Below are 11,807 nucleotides of genomic sequence, written 5' to 3'. Positions count from 1 at the left end.
TCGATATTTTGTGTGGGGGTGTAGAAAGTACGAGTAAAGTACTGTACTGGAGGCCAGGACCAGCGGTTTATTGCTTCTCACTTTCAGTTTGTTTTCTAGCATAGACTCAAGTAGTGTTTCTTTTTCTGTGACGATCAAGTGAGTTTCTATTATTCGCAGTAACTTCCATCTTACATTATTCATAATATTGTTTCTTGACGCTACCGCATATTTTAGCTCTTACACATTATATTACAATATTTACTGTTGTATGTGTTTGTGAGTGGGGGAGGGTGTGGGGATGGCGAAAGTAGGGGTATAAAATAAGGAGAGAGAGAGAGAGAGAGAGAGAGAGAGAGAGAGAGAGAGAGAGAGAGAGAGAGAGAGAGAGAGTGTGTGTGTGTGTGTGTGTGTGTGTGTGTGTGTGTGTGTGTGTGTGTGTGTGTGTGTGTGTGTGTGTGTGTGTGCGTGCGTGTGCGTGCGTGTGTGTTGTGAAGGAAGGGGGCGGGGGAGGGAAAGATAGTCGGCGTGAATGACCGCCGGTCAGTTCTATAAACCACGAGCCGCCACTGGTAATGATGCATTTAGGATTATAAAAAATAACGTCGATAACAGCTGTAAGGGACACGACTTGGTTTAGGAAAAGTTTAGTCCTTACAAAGGTGCTTGTAAAGATGCACACGTATGTTATAAAAACTGAACTGCTTTTGTTGTTACAACTAGGCATACACAAAAATTATTAGAACATTCTAGAGTGTAACGACTGACATATCAAGGCGCAAAAGTATTTAAGATTTTAAAAATTTTTCTGGATACACATCGGCTAAGACAGAGTTTAATTAGTACAAAGGTGCTTTCAAAGATGGACAACAAGGTTGTAAAAACTAATATTTGTTGATTCTTACAACTAAGCAAACAGAAGAAATGAATTTATTATAACTAAAACTGTCATTGTAATAACAGACATCTCAAGGTTATAAGTACTAAATATTGTTTTAAAAAGGACTTATTCCAGCTACGTGGGACACAACTTGACTTAGGTTGATTTAATCAATACATGTACTATGCTTGTATATAGGAAACACGTAGGTTGAAATTTGAAACTAGAGTCAGCTTCATTTTTTATTACCCTAAATTCTTAAGTACCTTAACATGTCGGTCGTTAGACTCTCAGTTTTAATTATAATACATTCGTGTTTTTTTCAGTTTGTCTATTTTTACCAGTATTTTATTTTTATAACTTATGTATGCATCTCTACTAAATCTTTTGCACCATAACTATGTCCAAGTCTAGTTATGTCCTGGGAAACAGGAATCAGCCATATTTTCATCGTCCTAAATACCCTAGATTGATTAGTCGGTAGATACACTCCCAAACTCAATAAGGATCAGTTCATTTTTCCGTTTGCCTACTTGTAATAGCCAAAACATAAAATTAAATTTAAAATTAAAATTAACATATGAAGCTAAAGAGATCACAACAATGACACAATGACAGATATGAAACTTAAAGTTCACAAAGTATATTTAATTTGTTTCATATTTTTTAAACATTTTTCTTAGAAACACTTCCCACTGGATTCTTTTACTCAAGGAACATTCATATTTTTTCAAAAGTGTAAAAATATGAAAAGTAAAATTGAAATTAACATTAACGTATGAAACTGAAGAGCCCACAAGAATGATACAAGTCCAGGTATCAAACTAAAGTACTTTTAATTTATTTTATATTTTTGAAAGAACTAATTTTTTATTATTCACTTCCATACTTATTCTTTTACTCACATTGATGAACATTCACGTATATTTTAAAAGGTGTAAAAATATGAAAATGAAAATAAAAATTATACTTAAAATTAAGATATGAAACTGAAAAGCTAACAAGAATAATACTTGTATACGATCATTAAAAAGTGCAGCGCAATCTTAAGATTGTACCGATCGATAAATTACTCGGAGTATTTTTAAAAGCATCGTTGTATTGACTAAACTCTATCCCGGCCAGGTTTTGCTATGAGAAACTTGAATAAGTCTTTAAAAAAAAATTTAAAAAAATAAAAATAAAATAATTGCATTTATATAGCGCATATCCATGCTCAAGAGCATGCTCTATTCGCTTTACAACTATTATTACCCCAGCAGACCCTCTGAGAACACTCTGAAACACTCTGCTTCCGCAGAAGCATACAGTGCAAGCTGCGGAATTCACGCGGTCAAACACTATCAAGCTGACAAGATCGTTCACTGTCTATAGCCGGGTACCCATTTCCACCTGGGTGAAGTGAGGAAAATTTGTGCAAAGTGCCTTTCCCAAGGACACAACGTCGGGACCCTGACGGGATTCGAACCCACGACCTTACGGTTGCGAGTCCGAGAGCCTAACCACTAGGCCATCCGAAAAACACTTTTAGCTTGCTCTGTGTGTCGCTACACACTTTATTTTAGTTATAATCAAATCATTTTTGTGTATGCATGTATTTAAAAAACCCAAAAGCACGTCACTGTTTTTACAGCCTATGTTTGCATTTTTGAAAACATATTATTATTTGTACAGAGCTAACTACATCTAAGGTGGGATATGTCCTGATTAGCTGGAATTATCATTACTTTTTTAAAAATGTCAATACCAAATTACCTTGATATTCCACCCGTTCACTCGTAGTTTTAGTTATGATCTATGTAATATTATGTTTGTCTCGTTGAAACAATGAAAACATACCTTTTACAATCAATGTTTGCAGTTTACTAGCAGATTTTTGTACTCTTTTAATTGGTTTAATTGTAAGAACCAAAGTGTCTGTACAATCTTTATAAGATCCTTTGAACTGGGTTAACTTGATGAAAACCTAGTTTTGTCCAGAGAATCTGTATTTCTCCATATTTTATGTTAGTCGTTAAATTGTAAGATTTTCGTAAATAATCGTTCTATTGTAAGATTTTCGTAAATAATCTATTCATTGTAGTGTATTCTTAGTTTTAACAACCTTCACATCCATCAGAACAAATACATTTGCATGGACTAAACTATTTGCATGGACTAAACTAAATGAAAGCTTGAGTAAGCCGTACTTATTATCATCCTAATTAGACTAAACTAAATGAAAGCCTAGTTGTGTCCCGAGAAGCTTGAGTAAGCCGTACTTATTATCATCCTAATTACAATCGTACCTCAATTTGTTGGTCGTTGCACTCTACGTTTTAACAACACTCAATCTATAATTTCATGACGGATATGACGGATAATATGAAAGCTATACAAATAATGATGATGATAATCAGTTAAATAAATGTGCTCGTATAATTTCATGACGGATATGACGGATAATATGAAAGCTATACAAATAATGATGATGATAAAAATTTAGTCTGATGCACATGTTGGTTATAAAAACAAATTTGTGTTGGTTCTTACACCTTGGCAAACGGAAAAATGAATAGATCACTGCTAAACCTGAGAATGTAACAAACTTACGAATCTTGGTTGTTAGTTCTTTATGGTGATAAAAATTAGCTCTGATTCCAGCATATCAGTTCACCTCCAGGTTGTTATAAAGTTCAGTCAGTATAAAAGTTATTGTGAAATAGCACACCAAGGTAGTAAAATGTGGTGATGTCATGGAAGTGACAATTGTTAGGCATTCACAAACATGAATAGATTATAGTAAAAACTGAGAGTTTAATGACGACCCAATAAGTTATTAAAGTTGTTAGGGTAATAAAAATCAAGACAGTTAACAGCTTTCAGGTCGGAACTATTCTTGAATAGAATGTAGTTAGTACAAAGGTGCTCGTAAATGTGCACTGCTATGGACACAGCACATTGTTGATTGTTGCAACTAGGCAAAACAAATAAAACAATCTAGAACAATAGCGAGAGTTAAACATCGACCAACATATACCAAAATGAAAGAATGAAAACCAATAGCTAGGACAGAATTCAAGAACAATGTTAAAATTATAATAATGTACAGGTCACAAAATAAATAAATGTATTAAATAATGATAATCAGAATAATAATAATTTTAGTTGATTAGCTTATGTGCATGCACACGCGCGGGTCATAAAAATATCACATTTACTCTCGAGTATTTGTTCAGTTGCTGATGGGGGATATTTTTAACCTCTGGCTCTGTTTGTTCATTTGTCTTTTTTAGGTTTGGATCGGCTGTTGAAGTAGAAATTTACCCGAAGAAAACACACAAAAACAACAAACAAATAAAACACCAATAGTTAGTACGGAGTTCAAAAACAATGTCAAACAATAAACGGATCACGACAGGCAAAAAAAATGTAAACGTTTTATTCCTAAGATTAAAAAACAAAACCCAACAACAATAGATTGGTTCATGTGTATGTCCACGAACAAGTCAACAATATACCATAAAGAAGTGGGAACAAAGACAGAGGGAAGGTTGGGTGCAAATTCAACTTGTACAATGGCACCCAAAATAAACGTGAAAATGTATTCACTCACTAATAGTTTTAATAAAGCGGAAGACTCATTCACGGAAATACTAATTTAAAGCTAAATGAATTTTGCATCATTTGCGACATTATTATTTCATGTACGCTTAGAGTCAAATGAGATATAGTCACTCAAAATAAACGTTTTAAAAATAGACTTGGCAAAACAGAGTGAAATCAAAGAAACTTAGATTTTTAGTCACCAAATCTCTTGCAAATTTAATACTAAATAAACAAATCAATATGTTAGATGATGCACATTTCATGTTACTTGAAAGTGGTATGCAGTAGAAGAGGATAGTGCAAGCCTTTAACACGATGATTTCGTAAGTCTTTTTTGGACACCACTGTATAAAGAATCGAATGAACAGGCCGGGAATTAAGATGGCTTTCCTTCTTTTCAAAAAAGTTCATTGTTTTTATTATTTGGTACTAGACTATATCTTTAGAAAAATCCATTTATAGCGTGTTGTTTAACCTGGACTAAGCAAAAAGGATGCAACCTTCCAGCAGACAGGAGGAGATTCAGAAAACATGCACTTCATTTTAAAAAGATTACAACTCATGGATCAAACTCTCGTTTTCTGCATGAATTGGAGAAGCACCTATCCGCTTCTCCACAGACGCTGGTATTGACAGCAGTGTGACACCAATATCCTACCTTAGTATAATTATGTAGTCTGCACCACCAGTTTTGTCCTTACTCTGTGGAATCATTGACATCATCACCTTTGTGCTCACGTGACCTTGAGTCCGTCACAACCTGTCTATGCTAGTTGTTTACCCAGAGACAATGACGTCAGAGATCTCTTGCGTCTCCCACAACTATATAATCACAGCGGACACCCTACTCAAAACACCGACACTCCTGGGTCCTTCAGAAACCATGGTGAATAGCACAGTGCTTGCATTACTCTCTTCTTGTCGTTGTTACTCTCGATGTAGCACCTCTAATCTTCAATACATATGTCACGTGTTCATGCTAATGATGATGAACATAAATGGTCGGCAGTCCATTGTTTAGGCTACTAGACAAGCTCCCATGTTAAATTTGTAAGTGTTTTAACGCCCAGATCAACACAATTTAGATAATTTAGAAGGTTGGTTTTGACCACCCTGTCAGGGTAAACCTATTCTGAGAGGCATACAACATCCCAGCAGACAGTCCCAGAAACTGGTAGTTATTGACGGTGAAGATGTTGAACATGGTTGGTAGTCCATTAGTTAGGCTACTAGACACGCTCCCATTTGTCTCTGTTCTTTAGATTCGGAGGTCTAGCGTCTTAAACATGAATACCATTACACTGATGCAAGGAGCGGTACGCCTATACAATTTGCCAATGTTTGTTTTTTTCAATTTATTTAATCAAACTTTCCAGTATTAATGGGACTTTTAAAATGACTTTATTCTCAGTTTTCTGTCTGGTTCAAAAAAGTTTAAGGTATTCATTGAGCTGTGTAGCGCTCCTTGATTTTCCTCACCGCACTTTGCGTTTCTGTTGCCCCATCCGCTTTGGTCAAACGCCAGGCACCTCTGAACCCTCCTCCAGGTAACGGTCCGTTCCCCCAATTCCCTCAACTCCAACCCAACAGCACTTTCCCCAAATTTCCTCAACTCCAACCCAATGGTACTTTCCCCCAATTTCCATTCCCACCACACCCAGGAAACGGCAGTTCCCCCCAGTTTCCTCAACCCCCACCCAACGGTACCTTCCTCCCTTTTCCATTCCTACCACCTGCCCCTGGCCCATTTCCCCAAGGTCCATTCGGCATGCCCCCCCCCCTCCCCCCACCCCAAGGAGGTTTCCAGTTCCCAGAGGGATTCCAACAAAACGGTAAGATTTGTTTCCGTATTTCGTCCCCATTCACTTTCAAATTTGCCCCAAAAGTCTTCCCTCACAAGTAAAGATTGACCAACAAATTTTATTAACGAGTACTTCGGGTATCAACAAACATCCACCTACTCATCAGATATGGTTTTGTTGTGTTTGTTTGTTTGTTCTTTTTATTTGTTTTCCGCGTTTCTTTTTAGTGTGCCTTGTTATTGATGTTATTCGTACCAGACAATCATTGACTATGAGAGTGTGAGTGAGAAGGTACAATCATACATCAATCCTAAGATGGAACGATAAGAGGATAATAATAATATACAGGGTGATAAAAAAACAACAACAATTGAACAACCTTTTTTCTGGATTTCTTGCACAAAATTTGTACTAGAATTTTTTAATTTGGGACTGATAATATTCATTCAAAAAGAATGTGTTTGGCACATGTGAATTCACAAGGAAGAAACTTATTTTCAAAAATGGAAATGGCTTTATGAAAATCACCTATAAATGCAAAATGTACCAATTTAAAAGATCTTGTAGGGGGCTCTTGTGGCCTACAGGTTAAGGTGTCATTCAAAGGTCCCGGGTTTGAATTCGGATAAGGACCGAAATTTTTGTTACTCTAAAATTGTCTCCTTTCACCTCCTATCCTGCTCTCTAGCAATGTTCTGTCGTCTGCTTTCGTCTCCTCTTTCTGCCCCCTTTCCCTCACCTCCTTTGCCCCCCTCCTCTGGGCTCCTAATTCTTTCTGCAGCCCTTCTACTGCTGCTCCTTGGCTCCTTCTTACTGCTGTTTTTCAGCCACACCCCTGACCTTTGGTAGGAAAGATCTACACCTAGTCTTCTCGGACAAGGGCGAAAAATCTAGGAGCGCCTGTGTGCAAGTTGCGCACTTTAAAGATCCCTTGGTCGTCTAAAATCGATAAGAGTAGGCTTCGGCCGCCACCCGGGCAAAATTCAAAATTTCCTACCAACTGAAATTATTAGGTGTGTCCCGCGCGCTCATATGACCTTATGCAGTTTCGAGAGCCGTAAAACAAAAAAAAACAAAAAATCTTGTAAAGAAAGTCAGGTAAAGATTGGGGGTTGTTCGTTTATTTTTTAAATCTAATCTTTCCTTCCCTGTAACCTTTGAAAACCATTTCTTTTCTCCTACAGAGTTAATTTTCTTTTTTAATTCTGGACTTCTTTGGACTCGACACATTTTACGCATTGTTTACAATGTTCAGTGGAGACCAAACACAAGGATCCACTCAACCATGAATACTCAAAGCCACTTAATATACTGTACACCCTACAGTACAGAGCTGTTTCTAGAGACAATAGGGGGAGGGGGAGGGGGTTGTCAAAATACAACGTTCAGTGGAGGCCAAACACAAGGATCTACTCAACCCTGAATACTCAAAGCCACTTAATATACTGTACACCTTACAGCACGGAGCTGTTTTAGAGACAATAGGGGGAGGGGGGGTTGTCAAAATACAATTTGTGGAGGTGATCTAGCCTGAAAGGTGGATAATATGGGCTTTTCCATGGAACCAAGGGTCAAAGAGGAGACGTTCACGCTTTTCAAGACGATCGAGGAATCATGAACAAAGTGTGATATCTGATAGCTTTGCGAACAGGAAAATGGTAACAGTTTTAGATGAAGATCTGCCTTGAGAATGCGGACCGTTGAGATGTAGGAAAATCATTGCTGCAGACATCGTCTACGGACAGACATCTCATGGGGTTCACCCACTAAATTCTACACCCTGGTGACATTTAAAAGGGTTCAAACGGTGAGTGAATGACTTAAAGTGGTTGTTTTGTCTGGAATTTTTAGTTTGATTCTCTTCTGGTCCCAACTAAAGGACTCCGTTTCACCCTTGACATCAAAGAAGACCTAAAGGGCACTCAGCCTTTCCGTTCCTTTTGCGAAACTTATGAATTGAGTTGGCGGTGAGGACATGTTCAATACAAAAAGTTCTCTTCTCTTTATTAATCTTAACCAGGATCTCTACAGGCAAAGGGAACTTGAGAAAAAGTATATGCAAACTTTTGTTGGCCTGTTAGACAACTGTCGTTTATAATATGACGCAATCGTTGGGATTTTATTGGTAGGCCTAATGCGAACTAGTGCGTCATGCTAGAGAAATAGGAACATAGCTGAAATTGGAGGGGGGTGGGGTGGGGTCGCGCTATGTAGAGCAAACTTATTTTGTAAATTAATCTAAAATGAATCTTAGACACATTCCTTTTGACTTCAAAATGTTGTGTACACATTTGAAACGCAAAACTTCAGTGTGGAGGAAAATATTAACAAAAGAGTTTTTAACAGTTAAAAAAAAAAAAAAAGACTGTATTATGAATAAAATTGATCAGATCAAAGTGTTGATATTTTATTATACAATTCATTAGATTTGTTCAAGCCTCTGTTACGTGCTCTAGTCACCCCCACCCCCAACCCTTCTTAAGTCTGTCTGAGGTGGGAGGGAGGAGTGGATGGGGACATACCCCTCTCCTATTCTCCTGGTAGAGAGAGTCCAAATTTTGAAACTATATTGTTGGTCCTATTTGTGTGTCACAGACTTCATCGATTAATAATGTCAAACCAAATATAATAGCTATCATAGCTTGGTTTGCAAAATATAATTTTGTTATTTTGAAACAACAGTTGAGTTGCTTTTGTTGTTGGGTTTTTTGTCTGTTTTTTTTTTAGAGAATTAAGCGCAGGGTCCTTGATGACAACAAAGAAGAAAGCTAGGTAAAGAATATAATTTAGAAGCCCCCATAGATTTGTGTTATTAGCCTAGATCATGTACTTAGGCATAATTCCTGTTTTTATCTAATGGAGCACGCCTATTGACTCAATAAGGAGGGAACTGAAGGGTATACGAGAATAAGTGCCACGTGCATTTGACTATATCTGTCTCTCTCTTTTGCTTTCTCAATCTCTCTCTCTGTTGAACTATTTGTCTCACTATCGCTCTCTTCTCCCCCCCCCTCTCTCTCTCTCTCTCTCTCTCTCTCTCTCTCTTTCTCTCTTTGTCACGCTCTCTTTCTTACTTTCTCTTCCTCTATCCATAATCCTCTTCCCCCATTCACCCCCCACCTTAAAAAAAAACCCGCCTCCACTACCTCTGACAATCACCGGTAATCAATTCACAGGGTTCCCCCAATTGGATAATTACCGTTACGTAGATAAGTGGTGTCCCGTTTGTTTCTATCTCAAGTGCATTTGTCATTTGACAGGACAGGGACAGGACATTAAATAAATTATTGAACAGGACAGGGACAGGACATTAAATAAATTATTTGACAGGACAGGGACAGGACAATAAATAAATTATTTGACAGGACAGGGACAGGACATTATATAAATTATTTGACATGACAGGGACAGGACTTTAAATAAACTATTTGACAGGACAGGGACAGGACATTAGATAAACTATTTGACAGGACAGGGACAGGACATTAAATAAATTATTTGACAGGACAGGGACAGGACATTATATAAATTATTTGACAGGACAGGGACAGGACATTAAATAAATTATTTGACAGGACAGGGACAGGGCAGTAAATAAATTATTTGACAGGACAGGGACAGGACAGTAAATAAATTATTTGACAGGACAGGGACAGGACAGTAAATAAATTATTTGACAGGACAGGGACAGGACAGTAAATAAATTATTTGACAGGACAGGGACAGGACAGTAAATAAATTATTTGACAGGACAGGGACAGGACAGTAAATCAATTATTTGACAGGACAGGGACAGGACAGTAAATAAATTATTTGACAGGACAGGGACAGGACAGTAAATAAATTATTTGACAGGACAGGGACAGGACAGTAAATAAATTATTTGACAGGACAGGGACAGGACAATAAATAAATTATTTGACAGGACAGGGACAGGACAGTAAATAAATTATTTGACAGGACAGGGACAGGACAGTAAATAAATTATTTGACAGGACAGGGACAGGACAGTAAATAAATTATTTGACAGGATAGGGACAGGACAGTAAATAAATTATTTGACAGGACAGGGACAAGACAGTAAATAAATTATTGGACAGGACAGTAAATAAATTATTTGACAGGACAGGGACAGGACAGTAAATAAATTATTTGACAGGACAGGGACAGGACAGTAAATAAATTATTTGACAGGACAGGGACAGGACAGTAAATAAATTATTTGACAGGACAGGACCAACATTTTTGTTCCACGACGTGGTGGAAGCAGCCTCTTGCCACCACCCCCCCCCCCCCTATGAAATCAAAGAAACGTATTATGTGTGTGTGCCTGATGAAATGTCCCAGTTGTAGGCAATGATAATTAATGTTTTAGCAACGGAGGGAAAAGGCCAAAAAAAGGTGTACCTGGCCAAAATTTTAGTTCCATTAGAAAAAAGACATTTAACCAATTCTTAATAACATATTGAAATAATTTTTATGAAATTTTAAGCTTACAAATTTTATATGTTGTTTTTGAAACATGTACTAGAAATTGAATTTTCCCCAAATGCAGTTTGTACATCCTGCGTCGCAAAATTGTGTGTTATATTTTACAACAAATCAAGATACTTTTGAAAAATTGAAAATACAATTCAATTTGCTACCAGAATTTGCCCTTTTTTTTCAATATCCAAATTTCAGACAACTGAAACTTTACTCCAAGCACAAGCATATTAGTAATTATTATTCTCGGCATTCATATTAGTATATATAATTTCACCATTTCATGTTCAACATTTTCTATCAGGGTCTCTCTCTCTCTCTCTCTCTCTCTCTCTCTCTCTCTCTCTCTCTCTCTCTCTCTCTCTCTCTCTCTCTCCTCTCTCTCATTTTCTCTCTCTCATTCTCTTTGTGTGTGTGTGCGTGTGTGATTGTATGTGTGCGTGTATTTGTGTGTTTGTGTGTGTGTGTGTGTGTGTGTGTGTGTGTGTGTGTGTGTGTGTGTTTGTGTGCGAGAGAGAGAGAGAGAGAGAGAGAGAGAGAGAGAGAGATAGAGAGAGAGAGAGGGGGAGGGAGAGAAAGAGAGAGAGAGAGATAAAGTGTGTGTGTGAATGTTTTAAAAGAAAGGTTGACTTAAAAGGGGGGGGGGGGGGGGCTACACCCCAAAAGTCTCTTTTTGGCTCAAAATTATGGAATTTGAGTTGTAGGCATTTTTAGCTTCATCAGCCTCTCCTACAACTATTCTATTGCGTAAGAACCTCCAAAATCAGTATTTTTCCCATACCGGGCATGTTTGTCTCCACCATTTCCTCATAAAGTCAAGATTTCAACTTTCCACTATCGGCCGTTTTCTCAAAACGCGACTTTTCTCTATACTTTTTAATTAACTCCACCATTTTTCATCCAATCTTCATGAAATTTTCACAGAATGAAGAGAAGATGTAATACTAAAATTTATATGTTGAATTTTTTATATCTGGAATAGATTTTTGTTGGTGGTGTCTGGGTGAATCTTCACGGAGTTTTTGCAAACTTGAATGCTCCCTCAGGAAAAAATTCCTTTAAAATTCGTTTAG

Source organism: Aplysia californica, unplaced genomic scaffold (assembly GCF_000002075.1).
Source record: "Aplysia californica isolate F4 #8 unplaced genomic scaffold, AplCal3.0 scaffold01701, whole genome shotgun sequence".
Classification (NCBI taxonomy): Eukaryota; Metazoa; Mollusca; class Gastropoda; order Aplysiida; family Aplysiidae; genus Aplysia; species Aplysia californica.
Note: the sequence above shows the minus strand (reverse complement) of the source record.